Source organism: Castor canadensis, chromosome 10 (assembly GCF_047511655.1).
Source record: "Castor canadensis chromosome 10, mCasCan1.hap1v2, whole genome shotgun sequence".
Classification (NCBI taxonomy): domain Eukaryota; kingdom Metazoa; phylum Chordata; class Mammalia; order Rodentia; family Castoridae; genus Castor; species Castor canadensis.
The window spans coordinates 115093487-115113614 of NC_133395.1; the positions used below are offsets into that span (position 1 = coordinate 115093487).

The following is a 20128-nucleotide window of genomic DNA, read 5'->3' on the forward strand; positions in this document are numbered from 1 at the left end:
TCTCATGGAAACCAGGATTATCCCCTCAAGCTATACAAGGGCTTCTTAAGGGCCACCTTGCAAAACCAAAACCAAGATAATGATCAATCAAACTACAGGTTGACCAAGACAGTTTAATTACACATAACTCTTGTCCCCTGCCCTAATTCTTCCTTTATTTAAACCTAAAACACATAGTAACACCCCAAAAATGGGCTTAAATGCTTAATTTCCTTCTTCCCAAAATGTCGACTTGATTAAAATCCTTTCCTGCCTTTTCATAATTACTTTTGTTTTCATTCTTTGGGGTGAATGGCCAGACCTAACATATTAGAACCTAAAAAATAAGGCCTCTGGCCTAGAATTCTAGTTAAAACTATAAAGAAAGAAAATCATTATACAATGACAAAGGGATCAATTCTTCAAGAATATACACATTCAACAACAGAGCACCTAGATAGTTAAAGCAAGTATTAACAGATATGAAGGGACAAACAGACAGCAACACAATAAACCAAAAGACTTCAATACTCCACTTTCAACAGTGGACAGACTGTCCAGACAAAAAAATCAGTAAGAAAACTTTGAACTTGAATAATACCTTAAAACAAATGGACCAAGCAGACATACAAAGAGCATTCCATCTAACAGCAGCAGATTAGGCATTTTTCTCAAACATACATAAGACTGTTTTTGAAGATAGATCATATCCTAAGCTACAAAATAAGTTTTAACAAATTTTTAAAGATAATACTACAGCAAATACATTTTCTGACCACAATGGTATAAAACTAGAAATTAACAGCAGAAGGAAAATTGGAAAAAAATCTCAACTACATGGAACTTGAACATGCTCCTGAACAAATGGACTGAAGAATCAAAAAGGAAAGTAAAAAATATTTGAAACAAATGAAAATGTAGATACAACATACCAAAACTTGGGAATGCAGCAAAAGCAAATCTAAGAGGGAAGTTTATAGTGATAAATCACTATATTTTAAAAAGAAAGCTCTCAAATAGGCAACATTATACTTGAAGTTATTTTAAAAAAAAGAAAGAAAGAAAGCTAAACTTGGAAGTTATCAGAAGGAAGGAAATAAGGAAAATCAGTGAAGAAATAAACCAAATATAGAATGGAAAAAAACAAGAGAAAAATAGAAGTAAGAGATGCTGTTAAAAAAAATAAACAAAAATCAACAAATCCCTAGCTAGACTAAGTAAGAAAAACTAAATAAAGAAAGAAGACTCAAAATCAGAAATGAAAATGGAGACTAAAAAAAATACTTCAAAATTTAAAACAATACATCATAAGGGAGTATTATGAAGTAAATGACAATAAACTGGGTAAGTTACAGAAGACAAATTCTTAGAATTGTACAAACTATCAAGACTGAATCAAGAAAATCTCCTTGACATTGGTCTTGGCAGTGATTCTTGCATAGGATACCAAAAGCACAGAGAAGATCAAAATAAATACATGGGACTACATCAAATTAAAAGTCTTCCACAAAGCAAAGGAAATAATCAACAAAATGAAAAAAGCAGCTAATGTGTTGGGACAAAATATTTGCAAACCATATATGTGACGAAGGACAAATATTCAAAATATCTAAGGAATTCACATAATTCAAAAGAAAAAAATAAGCCACTTGAAAAATGGCCAAAGAACCTAAATATTTCTCCAAAGACCATGTAAAGATGGCCTACAGATACATGAAAAGGTGTTCAAAATCAATGCAAACGCAAATCAAAACCACAATGAGGTAGCTCAACTCCTGCTAGGATGGCTATTATCAAAAAGACAAGAATAGCCAATGTTAGTAAGGGTGAAAAGAGAGCCCTGTACACTATTGGTGGGAATGTAGATTATGAAAAACAATAGGGATGCTCTTTATAAAATTAAAAATAGAGAGGGATTCCAAGATGGCAGCTAGAGGGAGGAAGCAGAAAGCGAGCCTCCTATAGAGAAATCTAGGAGAGACGCTGGAGACACACTTTGCAGGCATAATCACCGAGAAAAGGCATAACTTTGACCCCTCCACACCTCCAGCCAGTGCAGAGAATCTCCACTTCACGTTAAACGGAGAAACCAGGAAGGCCCCCGGGCTGCCAGTCGCTGGTGCCCAGACGGCTTGGGAAGACACGGACCAGGTGAGCTTCACGGTACGCAGTACTCCCACAGAAAAGCCTGGGCCACAGCAGCATAGCCCCCTGGACAGATTGACCTCCACGCAGGGAAAAAAGAGAAACTGAGTAATAAGCAATAAGAGCAATAAAGACACGCAGGAAAGAGGGTGGGGCGCACTGAGTGCCGAAGACTGGGGGAAGGGAACTCTTCCAGGGACTGTAAATAAACAAGCCGGCCTGGCCGGAGAGACTCTGGAGGGAGCGGGGGAGCACACCCAGCAACCAGGAGTGGGAAAGCTTGTGAGAGTGGCAGTGGGAGGAAAACTCCACAGGAGTGAACTGTAAATAAACACGCAGGCCTGACAATGGGGGGTGGAGTATCACTTTTCCCAGTGTGCTTGGAAAGGGGAAAGCTTGTAGCAGAGGCTCCCACACAGTAGAACTCTGAACAAACAAAGCCTGCAGGCCAGGTGAATGCTAAGCTCATCCCAGAGATCTGCATAAATAACGCCTCCAGCAACAGCAGGCTTACAGCAGCCAGCAGCCAAGCCACAGCTGCAGATACCACTCTCAGAACTGTCTCCAGACACTTTTTTCTTTTTCTCCCTACCTTTGATGAGAGAACAACCGAATTACACCTGCAAGCCAAAAAACTTACTGAAACTGTATTGCATTTGAACTTGGGACACTTGGTAGGGTTTTGTGTGTGTGTGTGTGTAGATTTGTTCTACTTTATGCATCCCCTTTGATGAGAAAACTACAGAACAATATCTGAGGCACCATCTCCAGGATTGGAGACTGAGACGGACACCCAAATTATTAAGACTGAAACTTCATTGCATTTAAACTTGGAGGATTTTTTGGTTTTTTGGTTTTTTGGGGTTTTTTTAATTTTCTATTTTCCATTTTATTTTAATACACTTTTATATATAGATTTTACTTTCATTTACTTATTTTTTATTTTTATTCTTATTTTTTTTTTTGATTTTCAATCCTCTCTCTGTCTCTCTAATGTCTGTTCAGCTTACTGTCGATTAGTACACTAAAGCTCCCTGTTTATACCTTTGAAACCTTCTTGTCTGATACCTTATCCTGTTTTCTCCTTCCAGTCTATTTACAATAGCCTCAAAAAAAATCAAATACCTAGGTGTAAACCTAACAAAAGATGTGAAAGACCTCTACAAGGAAAACTATACACTTCTGAAGAAAGAGATTGAGGGAGACTATAGAAAGTGGAGAGATCTCCCAAGCTCATGGATTGGTAGAATGAACATAGTAAAAATGTCAATACTCCCAAAAGTTATCTACATGTTTAATGCAATTCCCATCAAAATTCCAATGACATTCATTAAAGAGATCGAAAAATCTACTGTGAAATTTATATGGAAACACAGGAAGCCACGAATAGCCAAGGCAATACTCAGTCAAAAGAACAATGCAGGAGGTATCACAATACCTGACTTCAAACTATATTACAAAGCAATAACAATAAAAACAGCACGGTACTGGCACAAAAGCAGACATGAAGACCAGTGGAGCAGAATAGAGGACCCAGATATGAAGCCACAAAACTATAACCAACTTGTCTTTGACAAAGGAGCTAAAAATATACGATGGAGAAATAGCAACCTCTTCAACAAAAACTGCTGGGAAAACTGGTTAGCAGTCTGCAAAAAACTGAAACTAGATCCATGTATATCACCCTATACCAAGATTAACTGAAAATGGACCAAGGATCTTAATATCAGACCACAAACTCTAAAGTTGATACAGGAAAGAGTAGGAAATACTCTGGAATTAGTAGATATAGGTAAGAACTTTCTCAACGAAACCCCAGCAGCACAGCAACTAAGAGATAGCATAGATAAATGGGACCTCATAAAACTAAAAAGCTTCTGTTCATCAAAAGAAATGGTCTCTAAACTGAAGAGAACACCCACAGAGTGGGAGAAAATATTTGCCAGCTACACATCAGACAAAGGACTGATGACCAGAATATATAGGGAAGTTAAAAAACTAAATTCTCCCAAAACTAATGAACCAATAAAGAAATGGGCAAGTGAACTAAATAGAACTTTCTCAAAAGAAGAAATTCAAATAGCCAAAAAACACATGAAAAAATGCTCACCATCTCTAGCAATAAAGGAAATGCAAATTAAAACCACACTAAGATTCCACCTCACCCCTGTTAGAATAGCCATCATTAGCAACACCACGAACAACAGGTGTTGGCGAGGATGTGGGGAAAAAGGAAGCCTCTTACACTGTTGGTGGGAATGTAAACTAGTACAACCACTCTGGAAAAAAATTTGGTGGCTACTTAAAAAGCTAGACATTGATCTACCATTTGATCCAGCAATACCACTCTTGGGGATATACCCAAAAGACTGTGACACAGGTTACTTCAGAGGCACCTGCACACCCATGTTTATTTCGGCACTCTTCACAATAGCCAAGTTATGGAAACAGCCAAGATGCCCCACCACTGATGAGTGGATTAAGAAAATGTGGTATCTATACACAATGCAATTTTATGCAGCCATGAAGAAGAACGAAATGTTATCATTCACTGGTAAATGGATGGAATTGGAGAACATCATTCTGAGTGAGGTTAGCCTGGCCCAAAAGACCAAAAATCGTATGTTCTCCTTCATATGTGGACATTAGGTCAAGGGCAAACACAACAATGGGATTGGACTATGAGCACATGATAAAAGTGAGAGCACACAAGGGAGGGGTGAGGATAGGTAAGACACCTAAAAAATTAGCTAGCATTTGTTGCCCTTAACGCAGAGAAACTAAAGCAGATACCTTAAAGCAACTGAGGCCAATAGGAAAAGGGGACCAGGAACTAGAGAAAAGGTGAGATCAAAAAGAATTAACCTAGAAGGTAACACCCACACACAGGAAATCAATGTGAGTCAATGCCCTGTATAGCTATCCTTATGTCAACCAGCAAAAACCCTTGTTCCTTCCTATTATGGCTTATACTCTCTCTACAACAAAATTAGAGATAAGGGCAAAATAGTTTCTGCTGGGTATTGGGGGGGGGAGCGGGAGGGGGTGGAGTGGGTGGTAAGGGAGGGGGTGGGGGCAGGGGGGAGAAATGAACCAAGCCTTGTATGCACATATGAATAATAAAAGAAAAATGAAAAAAAAAAAGAAATAAGGGCAAAATAGTTTCTGCTGGGTATTGAGGGGGTGGGGGGGAGAGGGATGGGGCAGAGTGGGTGGTAAGGGAGGGGGTTGGGGCAGGGGGGAGAAATACCCAAGCCTTGTATGCACATATGAATAATTAAAAAAAAATTAAAAATAGAAATACCATGTGACTTAGCATCAAGCTAAGTGAAATAAGCCATCTCATACATGTAAATTTTTATGGTACTGGCAATTGAACTCAGGGCCTTATGCTTGCTAGGCAAGTACTTTACCACTTGAACCACACTCCCAATCCTTTTGGTTTTAGTTTGTTTTTCAAATGGTATCTAAGATTTTTGCTCAAACCATCCTCAGGCCATGATCCTCCCAAGTACCTGGGATTAGAGGCAGTTGCCACCATAACCAGCCTGCATGGAATTTCTTTTTTAAAAAATAAAATACACAGAAACAAGAGTGTAGAATAGTGGTTGTGAGAGGAAGGGAAGATAGCAGATGAAATGGGGAAATGTAGGTCAAGGGATACAAAGTCATAGTTATATAGAATGAGTAAATCTAGAGATGTAAATTACGACTACAGTTAATGTATACTGAAATTTGCCAAGAGAGGATATTTTGGGTACTCTTACTACCAAAAAAATAAATTAATAAAGGTAACTATGTGATGTGAAAGGTATATTAATTTGCTTAATTGTAGTAATTATTTTACAATGTACATGTATATCAAATCATCACATTATCCACCTGAAATTTACACAGTAAAAATAAAAGAATATGTATAATAACAAAATAAATATGAGATTTCCAACATCCATACATATTTATTCTAGTCCTCTATTTATCCTCAAAGAGTAAAATCTTGAGTAATTTTCAGGATGCCAGAATAACGCAAAATTCCAAATTTATATATAAAAATAAAATCTTTTACTTTGTCATTTTTTGTGATATTATATTAGCCTAACTGGTTTAAGTGACAACTTCTCCACTTAATTTAAAGCAAGTCTAATAACTTTTAAGTTTCAATAGAACATTGAAAGATCAAAAATTATATAGCATGGCAATCTGATAAACTTCACTCTAGACTATCTCTCAAGTGGTAAAACGCCTTCTCCCAGACCTTTCCATACAATACACTCAGCTGAATTCCTCACAGTATTAAGGAATATGACTTTTAACCTGCTTTGGGGCGTCTCTATACTCAGTTACATATTCAAGGCCATTCCTATTTCCTAGTAACATCAAACTTGGTTGATGTTAAAGATATAAAAGGAAGGATAAATTATAAAAGTTAAAGGGTTATTTTCAGACACATTATTAAAAAGAAAACAAAGGGGAGAGAAGAGGGATAAAGGAGAATGAAGGAGGGGGTGATTTCAACTAAGATACATTGTAAGAACTTTCGTAAATGTCACAATGTACTCCCAGTACAACAATAATTTTTCAAAAAGGATCAATCATAAGTACCAGCACTTTGGCTAACAATGTGAACACTCAAGGTCCCAACAGCTTTAATAAAATTCTATTACGCATCCAGAGGTAATAAACTGTGTATGAAAAGAATCAAGGGTTCTAAGGACCATCTTGTCTAAAAGGAATCTAAGTCAAGTCAATATTCTGAGGAATTAGATCCTTTCCGGTTCTGATCTCAAATCCAATGGTCACAAGATTTATTTCACCAGTGTTAGAATCCACAAGGAGTTATCTAAACACAATGACACTATAATTATTCAGAAGTCCCATCTTAGATAATCCAATCCAACAAGCTAAGAAACACTCGATTTACTCATGGGTGGGTGACTCAGATCGTAGTTACTCTACACTAACAAGCTTGGAAATTATTCTCAGACCCCAGCAAATTAACAGTTATAAGTTAAAATGAGACAGAGAAGAGCTAGAAACAAATATTGTCAACCATGAGGGGTGATCTCTAGCAACATAAGAGGAACCAGGAAAAAAATTAAAACATCGAAAGTAGACATTAAAAGGCGATCATCTGGGAACACTTAAGAGAAAGGCAAATAACCCGACATTCCCAAGGCTATTTAAAGGCCCTCATCTCTTCTTGGTAAGAATAATAAGAAACACTGCCACTCTTGACCCTGAGCTATGAAGAAAGGTTCCAATCTGCTCATGTCATTCTCTGGATAAGAAAGCCAAGAAAGAACTCAAATAATTGTAATTTTTAAGGATTTCCCTCAGAGTGCTTAATCATTTTTGAGAGTGTTAACAGGTAAAGGGCGAGGCTCTGGTCACCTGGGGAGTTGTCTTCTGAGGAAAGCTCCTTTCTCTCATCCCATTAGTTAATGAAGCACTGCATATGGATGTGCCACACTGGAGACATTCCAAGGACAGCATTCCAAAGTCAGCTATAACAACAAACAGCAGATGTCCTAAGGAGGCACAGATATCTCTTCCCCACACCCAAATCATTTTAAGGAGAGGGAAAAATAGGCCAAAAAGTGGGAGACTAGATAGGTGAAATTGTCCATTAGCTAAAAAACTTAAAAAAAAAAAAAAAAAGATAAATTAATCTAATTTTTACAAAAAAAAAGGAACCAAGTAATTTCCACCTTGAATGACTGCCAGGCCTACAAGCAAATCATCCAGCATGAGATGATTAAAACTGAAGAATTTCCCCCAAAGGAGCAGACACTTCCAAACAGCAAACTTTAATTTTAAAATAAGCATATTTATTACTATTTTTCTAGTTCAAGAATGTAGATAGTTGCTAAACATTAAATTCTAGTTTCTAAACTCCTGAAATGGAGAAAGAACAGCTCACATTCAGGGTGGGATCATATGAGAGATGAGTAGCCCCAAATTATTAAAATCCAGGAAAAAGTCAGGACTGAGACATCTTGACTGAAATGCAGCCAGGTGGCTCCATCTTAGCTGTTGCTATGTGTTTCCCACAGACATGGCAGACTCTTTCTCTTTGTGTTTACTTATAATTTCCTTTCATCTCTTCTAGAAAGACTTTGAGGAAGACCCATGGCTGAAGACAGGGCCTAAAAGGACCCTGCACTTACTTCTCACCTTTTCTTTATGTTCTGAAAAAAGATTAATGGGAAAGCTGTACTCTCATCCAAACTGTCCAGAACACAGGTAACAGTAATGAGAGGGCTGAAGTAAGCCAGTGGTTCCTACCTTATCCTTACCTAGTCTCTATCAGGGCATGCAAGAGTGGGATGACTAACTCCTCCTAGTATGCCCAGGAATTTTCTGGTTTTACTAAGTCCCATATCCTAGGAAACCCCTCATTCCCAGACAACTGTGATGACTGGTCATCTACATAAAAGCAATGACATTTACACAAGTCCCGTGGACATTAGCCCAGAGATGTGGTTATTATAAATAACACATGGGAACCATAACTGATCAGACTTAATTTCAAACACCACCCCTTCTGCTTCCCAGTAATGTGAATTTAACCCACTAAGCTTCAGTTTCAACATCTGTATAAGCAACAACAACAGAAACTTCCTCAGGAAATTATGTAAGAATTAAGTACAATCAGAACTTGGGGCTGTAGCTCCAAGGAAGAGCACTTGCCTAGTATGTGCAAGGCCATGGTTTTGATCCCCAGCACTATGAAGAAGAGGGGGAGGAGGAAGAGAGAAGTACAACCATGGACCTAAACTTTCTATAAAGTATATAAACGTTCTATAAACTATATACTATAGTTCTAGTATAGAACTATGAAGTTCCTATTCACTATACTATAGTATATAAGCTATAGTTCTATATATACAGTACCTATTATATTTACATTGTAATCATATAATTCAGTTTGAGCACATTATTTGCAAATTTCATGACCTTAACTATTATTAGGACCAAATTGTTTTCCCCTTACCTCACAACTTACACTCACAGTTGGGAACACTGTTATGGTCATAGCTATGAAAATAATATCACCACCCAAAACCACTGTAGATGAGACCCTTCTTTGGAACTGAGTCAAATTTTAGACACATCCAAACCCAGCATAAACAACTCCAAGAGTTTACTACTAGAACAAAGCAGACTTCCTCCAACTCACTCCCCACCAGTAATGCATTCACTCCCTCCTGCTCTGCCCATCTAGAAGAGCCCCATTTTCTCTACCACCAATGCCATTGCATCTAAATTGACCAAGTAGAAGCTGCATCTTCCCTCCTCAGGTACTATTAAGATGCAATTTCCTGTAAAATTTCAGGCTCCCTCAAGAAAGAAATAGAAGTAAAAGTGAAAAACCACGAGGATGTGCATGAACTGTGTCGACCTAAGACCTAGGAACAGGTAAACAACACTTCTCACATGACTATTGTGAACAGCCCTGGCATCCAGGAAGCAAAGACCTGAAGAACATAAACTAGGTGTAGCCTCATGTATAAAAAGGGAAACCCCTTCCCTATTTCTCCAACCCAGCCACCACTTCACCCACCTTCCTTTATAGTGCCAGCTGATCTTCACCCAATTTGAACTGATGGAATCCTTCAGCATATCCTGCTGACTGTCTGCTGAACCTACACTGGCAAACTTCTACCTCTCAAACCATTCTTCCTTTGCTTGGGAAGGATGGCAGCATACACGCAGATATGGCAAGAGCTTCAAGATGAAAGGGGATATTCAAGGACATCCCAGGAAGAAGGATTCTTTTTCTTCATATTCATAAAGTGTGAAAAATAAAGTATGCTTTTTTTCATGGCTCCTGGCCATATTCCTTCTTTTGGGAAAATTTATATTATTTTGCATACCAGAATAGATTCCCAAAGTACCTCAACATTATAAAAGCTATATATGACAAACCTACAGCCAGCATTATACTTAACAGAGGAAAACTGAAACCATTCCCTCTAAAATCAGAAACTAAACAAGGATGTCCACTATCTCCACTCCTATTTAACATAGTACTGGAATTCCTAGCCAGAGCAATTGGGCAAGAAGAAGGAATAAAAGGAATACAAATAGGTAAAGAAACTATCAAAATATCCCTATTTGCAGATGACATGATCCTATACCTTAAAGACCCAAAAAACTCTACTCAGAAGCTTCTAGACATCATCAATAGCTACAGCAAGGTAGCAGGATATAAAATCAACATAGAAAAATCATTAACATTTCTATACACTAACAATGAGCAAACGGAAAAAGAATATATGAAAATGATTCCATTTACAACAGCCTCAAAAAAATCAAATATCTAGGCATAAACTTAACAAAGGATGTGAACGACTTCTACAAGGAAAACTATACACTTCTGAAGAAAGAGATTGAGAAAGACTATAGAAAGTGGAGAGATCTCCCATGCTCATGGATTGGTAGAATCAACATAGTAAAAATGTCGATACTCCCAAAAGTAATCTACATGTTTAATGCAATTCCCATCAAAATCCCAATGACATTCATTAAAGAGATTGAAAAATCTACCATTAAATCTATATGAAAACACAAGAGGACACGAATAGCCAAGGCAATACTCAGTCAAAAAAACAACGCTGGAGGTATCACAATACCTGACTTCAAACTATATTACAAAGCAATAACAACAAAAACAGCATGGTACTGGCACAAAAACAGACATGAAGACCAGTGGAACAAAATTGAGGACCTAGATATGAAGCCACACAACTATAACCAACTTGTCTTTGACAAAGGCGCTAAAAATATATGATGGAGAAATAGCAGCCTCTTCAACAAAAACTGCTGGGAAAACTGGTTAGCAGTCTGCAAAAAACTGAAACTAGATCCATGTATATCACCCTATACCAAGATTAACTCAAAATGGATCAAGGATCTTAATATCAGACCACAAACTCTAAAGTTGTACAGGAAAGAGTAGGAAATACTCTGGAGTTTAGTAGGTATAGGTAAGAACTTCCTCAATGGAACCTCAGCAGCTCAGCAACTAAGAGATAGCATAGATAAATGGGACCTCATAAAGCTAAAAAGCTTCTGTTCATCAAAAGAAATGGTCTCTAAACTGAAGAGAACACTCACAGAGTGGGAGGAAATATTTGCCAGCTACATATCAGACAAAGGACTGATAACCAGAATATATAAGGAACTAAAAAAACTAAATTTTCCCAAAACTAATGAACCAATAAAGAAATGGGCAAGTGAACTAAACAGAACTTTCTCAAAAGAAGAAATTCAAATGGCCAAAAAACACATGAAAAAATGCTCACCATCTCTAGCAATAAAGGAAATGCAAATTAAAACCACACTAAGATTCCACCTCATCCCTGTTAGAACAGCCATCATTAGCAACACCAATAACAACAGGTGTTGGAAAGGATGCAGGGGAAAAAGGAACCCTCTTACACTGTTGGTGGGAATGTAGACTAGTACAACCACTCTGGAAAAAAACTTGGAGGCTTCTTAAAAAACTAAACATTGATCTACCATATGATCCAGCAAACTGCTCTTGGGGATATACCCAAAAGACTGTGACACAGGTTACTTCAGAGGCACCTGCACACCCATGTTTATTGCGGCACTATTCACAATAGCCAAGTTATGGAAACAGCCAAGATGCCCCACCATTGACTAATGGATTAAGAAAATGTGGTATTTATACACAATGGAATTTTATGCAGCCATGAAGAAGAACGAAATGTTATCATTCGCTGGTAAATGGATGGAATTGGAGAACATCATTCTGAGTGAGGTTAGCCTGGCCCAAAAGACCAAAAATTGTATGTTCTCCCTCATATGTGGACATTAGATCAAGGGCAAACACGACAAGGGGATTGGACTTTGAGCACATGATAAAAGCAAGAGCACACAAGGGAGGGGTGAGGATAGGTAAGACACCTAAAAAATTAGCTAGCATTTGTTGCCCTCAACGCAGAGAAACTAAAGCAGATACCTTAAAAGCAACTGAGGCCAATAGGAGAAGGGGACCAGGAACTAGAGAAAAGGTTAGATCAAGAAGAATTAACCTAGAAGGTAACACACATGTACAGGAAATCAATGCAAGTCAACTCCCTGTATTGCTATCCTTATCTCAACTAGCAAAACCCTTGTTCCTTCCTATTATTGCTTATACTCTCTCTACAACAAAACTAGAGATAAGGGCAAAAAAGTTTCTGCTGGGTATTGAGGGGGAAGGGAGGGGTGGGAGGGGGCGGGGGGGAAGGAGGGGGCGGAGGTAAAGGGGGGAGAAATGACCCAAACATTGTATGTACATATGAATAAAATAAAAATTAAAAAAAAAAGAATAGATTCCCAAGAAAGGTGACTTGGCTGCTGCTAGCCCATGGGACCCCTTTGTGCAAATTAGAAAAGGTAGCCCCTTCCTCATGATACTTCCAGCTACTGAAAACTGTTGTAATATACTGATTTTGTTATAATAAGGGACTACTGCCATCTTCTGACACACTGCTGTAATATAGATACAAATCTATGATGTCCACAATATGAATGGCATCTCCTAGAGTTAGTTGTGCAATATACAATCTACACAACTCTGTAAAATGGTTCTGAATGACATCCCTTCTCCTTTGTAGAACTGCAGCACTTTGGATAAAGTAACTACAGGCATGTATTACTTAATGATAAGGATATATTCTGAGAAATGCATTATTAGGTGAAGTCACCACTGGGTGAGCAACAAAGAGTAAACTCACATAAACCTCAGTGGTATAGCCTATGACACACTTAAGTTATATGGAATAGTGTATTGTCCCCATCCAATAAACCTGTGCAGCCTGTTACTTGCAGAATATTGTAGGCAACTATAACACAATGAGACCTATTTGTATATCTAAACTTCCTACAATACACAGGGCACCAGTCACCCCAACAAACAAGCATCCAGCCCAGAATGGTAACAGTGCTGCCATTGAGAAATCCTACTTTAGAGGAACCAAGTTCATCCAAACTTTTTCCAAAGCTGTTGGAGCTATGACATGACTAGGCAATAGGAATTTTTCACCTTCATTATAATTTTATTGGACCACCATCATATTTGTGGCCCATTGTTGTGAAAAGGGGCATTCTGCAGCACATGACTGTACTTGTGATCTGCTTAAAAACTGTCCTGACAAATCAGGTCCAAATATTGTTTCTGAAAGTGTGTGACTGCACATGTACATATGTATATCTATTACATATTATTTTCTAAATGAACTTTACTTGTTATATCTATGACAGATTAGATGACTGGGCCAAAGTAATGACAATGGTTATTCTTGACAAATTCAGAAGAGAAATTTTAAAATACAAGTTGTACTAAGGCAATGACATGGTGGGAGAAAGAGGAAAGGGGGAGGGAGGAAATATGGAGTTCTGGAACTAATAATTTATTCTCAATGCAGAAATGTTCATCCTTATCTCACATAACCAAAAATTTTATGAATGGACAGAAATAATTGCCCAGTTGCTATAGCACAGGAATACAGTTTTTTGTATGAGCTCCTTCTTCACTAAGTAGTTTTGCACTTAGCTGTCATCTACCCCTCCTTTCCTACTTTTAGATCCTGGCCTTTAAATGAGACCATTAAGAATTCACAAAGCCTAGGATAATGAGCTTTCTAGAAACGGGCTCTCAGTTTCCCAAGCAACAGGAGGGCCAGACCACAAGAGCCATGGCTTTAAACTAAAGTAGATAATTCAAAAATAAAAATATGTAAACAAGCAGATTTTTTTATGACCTGTTCTACTTGTGGAGCTCTAACTCAGACATATTGCTTTACCTCATCCTCTTTTATCATCACTGCAAGTAACAGTGAGTGCCACAGCCAAGGAAAATAGCTTTATACAGTCAAGGAGGAAAGCTGCCCACATGAAAGTCTAATGACAACAGGGTGCCCCATCACTACTTCAGCTCCATACCATCCTTTTACTTTCAAGACAGAGAATCTTTTATTCACATTTTTCAGAGAAGGAAACGAAGTCTCAGTTTACCCAACTGCCCAAGGTCACCAAAGCTTTTGCCCTTCTGCTACCTCACATTGCCCTAGACAGAGCTTCAGATCAGCTTGTCTCAACCTTTCACGTGTCCACAGGTCTCCTTCAGAACTTACTACAATGCAGGTTCTGACTCCAGAGGCCTGGGGTTGAGCTACTGAACTTCTAGCAAGCTCCCAGGAGATGCTAAGGATTGCTCAGTGTTGGGTCACACTTTGACTAGCAAGATTTTAGAGAGGATTTTTATCCCCCACAGGACATCTGGCAATGTCTGGAAACATTTTTGAATGACACAAGTTGTCAGGGGAGGGATAATGCTATTGGCATCTACAATATACAAGGCAGCAGTCACCCCAACAAAGAAGCAGCCACCCTAGAATGCTCACAGTGCTGCAGTTGAGAAATTCTACTCCAGAGGACCTAGGTTCACCAAAACTTTTTCCAAAGCTGCTGGAGTTTTGTAAAGTTGTACAATTTCAAAAATTGTCCTTAAAGCCTGACAGAAATGTTGGCACCAAGCAACTGATAGCTGAGAATGATGAAGTTTAATTTCCTCACAAGCATACTTCCATTGTACTGAAGAAAATCAAATCAGCTGAGTACAAACAGGAGTTTCTGAAACTGCCCAGAGTTTCTGTAAGGTCTTTGTTTCTTAGCATTCAAGGTCACACTGAAAGGCAAAAGATAAAGATTATTTTTAGATACAAATTTTCTAATTTCCTATTCAGGCAGTTCAAACTTTATCCTGTTGACAAGGATCATATGAAATCATCTTTTATTATTCACCATTAGCAATCACTACTCACCATCAATATCGTGCTAGGATATTATTGCCATATTCTGTACCCGGCATCCACTCAGTTTCCAAACTCAATAAAGTAACCAGCCATTCATCTGGACCTTTAATGTTCATGCACTGAAAAGTTAGTTTGTGTTTAACATTTTTTATTAATGCAACCATGCTATATTGTGGTGTTTAGAAAAATCTGTAAATGTTACACTCTTTTTATTACAGTACATACTTTAGGAAAACTGTAAATTTGAATATAATTTGAATAAATTAAGATTTGGTTAAAAACATATTACTTTTTATGGTGGGAGGGGTCTAAGAATGTGTACTAGTATCTCAAACTTCCAGGCCACACATACCCTCCATCTTTCCTACTTAACTATTACTGAACTTCTCAATATACTAGGGACACAATCCAAAAGCCCCACCTTAACCCAGCCCCTATGACACAGTCTCTTTCATCTGTTTCCCCCTCTAGATATAGTATTTAGTTAAAGTTCCTCCATAAAACGAGTGAATGAACTCTCTTGTTCTTAAAAGATCAGTTTTCGGGGTTCTCCTTCCTCTCTAAATAGTCCCTTCTTAGTTTTTTTCACTACTTCCCTTCTTCCTGCTTTGTCTTAAACACAGCTTCTCTCTGATACTTCTGTCCTCCTCATTCCTTATATTCCTAGCTGTGGTCCCTATTTCAAGGCATCCTCCAATTCTTTCCTCTATCTGTCCTACAGTCACCACCTTAATTCAACTTCAGGAACAGTCTCTTAGACTTGTAAAACTAACTCCTAATTAGCAGGCGTAGATTAAAGAGACCAGCATTGAAACCACTGTGAAGAGTATGGGTTGTAACAGCTGTGTGAGAAGCTGGAATGCTGAGTAAGCACCATCCCTGACTCTACACAAACACACACACTCACACACAGAAGGCAATGTAACTTGATGACTAGGAACACAGCTTTGTGACTATAAATGTGACTCACTGTGAGGCTCTGGAAAGAGTAGTTCACTTCTCTGTGACTCCATTTCTTCATCTATAACAAGGGAACTTAACAGGTTCAACTCCATTGGGCTGTTGTAAGGATTAAATCAATGAGTTACTATATACCAACAGTTTAAAACAGTGCCAGGCACACTATAAGTGGTTGATAAATGTTAACCATGTTAATGACAATGACAACAATCCTCTTAGCAAGCCCATATCCAAAGCAGAGATCAGACTGGTTATATCACCAGGGATCAAACACCCAGCAGCATCATGAACCCCATGACCCAATGCTATCAGAAGGACATAGTACTGTTGCTGTCATGTTCTTGCAAGGAATGCAGGACTCTAGTCCACTGAAGAAAAGACACTAGAAGGGTCTAAAGAAAGGAAAATTCAGCAAAATAATTCATCAATACTCTTCAAGGGTGCCAAGATCATGAAAGATAAGAAATAACTAGGGAACTTGCAAATTACAGGAGACCAATCAGACACAGTGACTCATGGGTACAATCTGAGCTACTCAGGAGGCAAGGATCAGGAGGATCAAAGTTCTAGGCCAGCCCAGGCAAAAAGTTAGTAAGACCCCATCTCAACAAACAGCTGGGCTTGGTGGTGCTTACCTGTCTTCCCAGCTACCTAAGAAGCATAAATAGAACAATCTTGTCCAGCTCAGCCTGGGAAAAACATGAGGCCCAATCTGAAAAATAACTAAAGCAAAAAGGGCTGGGGCATGGCTCAAGTGGTAGAGCACCTACCTAGGTAGAGCACCTACCTAGCAAGAGCAAGACCCTGAGTTCAAACTCCAGCACCACCAAAAAAATAAAAATAAAAACTGCAGGAGACCAGAAGAAATAACTACAACATGGGATCCAAAACAATAATAAGAGGACAGTGGAAGGCTGAGCATGGTGGCTCACATCTGTAATCTCAGCAACTCAGAAGACAAAAATTGGAAGGATTGTAGTTTGAGGCCAGCCCAGGCAAAAAGACAGTGAGACCCCCATCTTAGTGAAACAAGCCAGGCATGATGGCACATGCCTATGGTCCCAACTACATGGAAGGCCCTGGGAAAGGCTGGCCCAGGGGAAAAAAAAAAAACAAAAACAAAAACAGCAGACCCTACCTGAAAAATAAAGAAAAAAGGGCTGGAGGCATGGCTCAAGTGGTAGAGCAAATACAAGCATGAAATTCTCGAGTTCAAACACTAGTACCACCAGAAATAATAAGTAAATAACTAAACAAAAACAGACAGACAGACAGACAGATACTGGTAGAAAATTCAGTACAGTTTAAATGGGGCCCTTAGTTTGGTTAATGGTATTTTACACACCAAACAGAAATGGTAATTTCCTGGTTACAAAAGTTATACTCAGATTATGCACAAAGTTAACATTGGGGGAGCCCAGAGGAAGGGCATATAGAAATTCTCTGCGTTATTTTTGAAAATTTCCTCTAGGTCTCGAAGTAGATTGAAATAAAAAGTTCAGCTTCCATAAAAGAACACCAATGCAGGTTCACTCCAAAATCATTCTATAAACATTTATAGGGATCATACCATGTACCAAGGTAAGTGCTAGGTTCCATGGAGGCACAAATAAAATCAAGAAGACTCTCCTTTGGATATTTCACAGCCTTGTCAGAAAGGCTGACAAGTAAATTAATACTTAATAATTGCTATGAGCAATATATTATTACACAGTCAGGAGCCATAATCCAGCCTAGGGCCAGAGAGAATGAAAGCAAGGATTTATGGAAAAGTTAAAGCTGTGCCGAATACTGTAAGAGAAATAAGGGTTGTTTAGGTGAGGGTGAAGAATGAAGGGAACCCCAGGCAGTATTGAAACCATGCAAACACAGACATAGAGCCCAGAGGCTGCCCATTTGACAAAGCAAAAGCCTGAGCTGACTAGTAGGTAGGAGAGAGAAAGAGGAAGAGATATAGTCAGATAAGCAGTCAGGGGCCTTGTAAGCTCCTTGTCAGTTTGTTCCTTGTCCTCTAGGCAATGGAGATTACTAAAATGACAGACAAAAATTTTTCTCAAATTTCTCTGATGGCACCATGAAGAATGAACTATAGAAGAAAAAAGTTGGGGGACCCCACAAGAGGACCAGACCTCTTGGAAATGAAAACATGTGGACAAATCCAAAAGTTCGCACAGAAAGAACAAACAGGATTTAGTGATGCATTGGATAAAAGGTGGTTGGGAGGCTGAGTAGCAGCTCCCCAAAGATATTCACAACCTATACCCTAAACCTGTGCATATGTTTTTGTAGTTGGGATTTGTAGATCTTTGTAGTTGGGATTAAGTTAAAGGTTTTGAGATAATACAATTATCCTGGATTATCTGGGCAGACCCAGTGTGCTCGTAATGGTTCTTAAAGGAGGGAGGCAGGAAGGTCAGAGAGAGAAAGAGAGACAGAGAGAAGGAAATGTGTCATAGAGGAAGAGATATGAAGATGCTTCAGTGTTGGCTTGAAGATGGAGGAATGGATATGAGCCAAGGGTCTCAGCTGGTCTCTGGAGACCAGAAAAGACAAGGGAAAGAATTGCACAGGAATGCAGGTCTGATGACAGCTTGACTTTACCCCAGTGAAGATGATTTCAGGCTTCTGAATCCCAAAGTTATAAGGGAGTCTTGGGTTTGCATGGTTTTAAACCTCTAAATTGGTGGTAATATTTTAAAACAATAAGAAACTTAAAAAGGGAGTGATGGAGAAAAGAAACTGGTAATGATTTCCAGTATCTGGTCTGGGTTGGGGAGTATACTGTTATGGCAGTCAAAAAGACAGGGACATATGAGGAAGAGCATTTGAAAAGGAGAAAAGTTCCATTCTACGCTAACACACAAGAAAACCATTATATACCTGGTGCTGATGCTCAGGAGATAAGTCCAGGATGTGACAGAATTTCCCATAAACTAGATCTCAGTATATGCTTAATTAGGTCTACTGAATTCCCACACCTTAACAAGGTTAGATGCAAGAGTATCAGTGTTACTACAGTTACAGTTAAATAATATGAGGAGTGATTATTTCTACAGGCAAGAGTGGGGTACCAGAAAAAACCTACATTCAAATTCTAATAAGATAGTAGCAATGTTACATTGAGAAAGTTGCAACTTTTCTAGGCCTCCGTATCCTCATTTGTTAAAAAAAAAAGGGGGGGTGGATCAGGGGCACCTTCTAACTAGGATTAAATTCATAATGAGTGCCTGCCACTTAGTTGAGAGCCCAGCATAAAGTAAATATTCAATAAAGGGTAGATACTATAAGCATTACTTACATACAACTCATTAAAGATATTTTGTTAAGCCACAAGAATTTATGTCATCCAAAAAGTTATATCAACTTTTGTTTCATGCTTTCTTTCTCCAGTCATTTTTTATATGGCAAACGCTTTGGTCACTTGCTTATATATCAAAGACATAATCTCTGCTCATAGGTTATGCAGAGTCTTGGTAGGAGGCAGCTATGTGTCAATAATGATAAAGAATGTTACACAAGATACTGGTGATATTTAAAATGAGTAAGATGTGATTCCTGCTCTCAGGGAATGTGCAGTCTCCAAAGGAGACAGGTATATGTATATTAAAAATGATGGTAAACCTAACACTTATTGAGTCCCTGCAATGAGCCAGGTTCGACATGTATGTAATGTGTTACATTTAATACAAAGGTTAATTTATCCAGCCCTGTGATTCAGGTATTTATATAATCCTTTCTATACGATTCTGAGGTAATTACAAAGTGAAACCATGATGGTGGAAAGGTTACCCTTGAGTTTTCACAGTTCAGTACAAACACCTGTACCCCAGCAAGTAACCTGTAAAATGTAGCCAGCAAGGTTTAATCCTGAAAAGAGAAATCAATAGTTTGGAAAGGAAGAACAGACTTGCTTTACAAGGATATCAACTAATGTGAGGGCAACTCTTGCTTATCTACTCCACACCTTTCTTTGTGGAAACACAAATGACATTTGTTGAGCCAAATGTGTGCAAAGTACTGTGCATAGGTCATCCCATTTAAGAACAAAGAATCAACTTGCACAGGTGGATGCAAAGGTTTTGCAGGTGACAGAGAACACTGCTGATTATAATTCTACTACTCTGGAAGTGTCCTGCAAATTTCCCTAACATTCTCGAGTCTCTTATAAAAAGTGCAGGACAGCTACTAGGAATATGGTTTATGGGGTTACCATA

The 20128-nt window shown here is 38.4% G+C and overlaps 1 protein-coding gene across 18 annotated transcripts in view; it reads right to left on the bottom strand.

Annotated features, from left to right (window-relative positions):
• LOC109683367 (ERC protein 2) overlaps positions 1-20128 on the bottom strand; it is a 998591-nt gene that overhangs the window by 770008 nt on the left and 208455 nt on the right. The gene's annotated exons all lie outside the window — the stretch shown is intronic.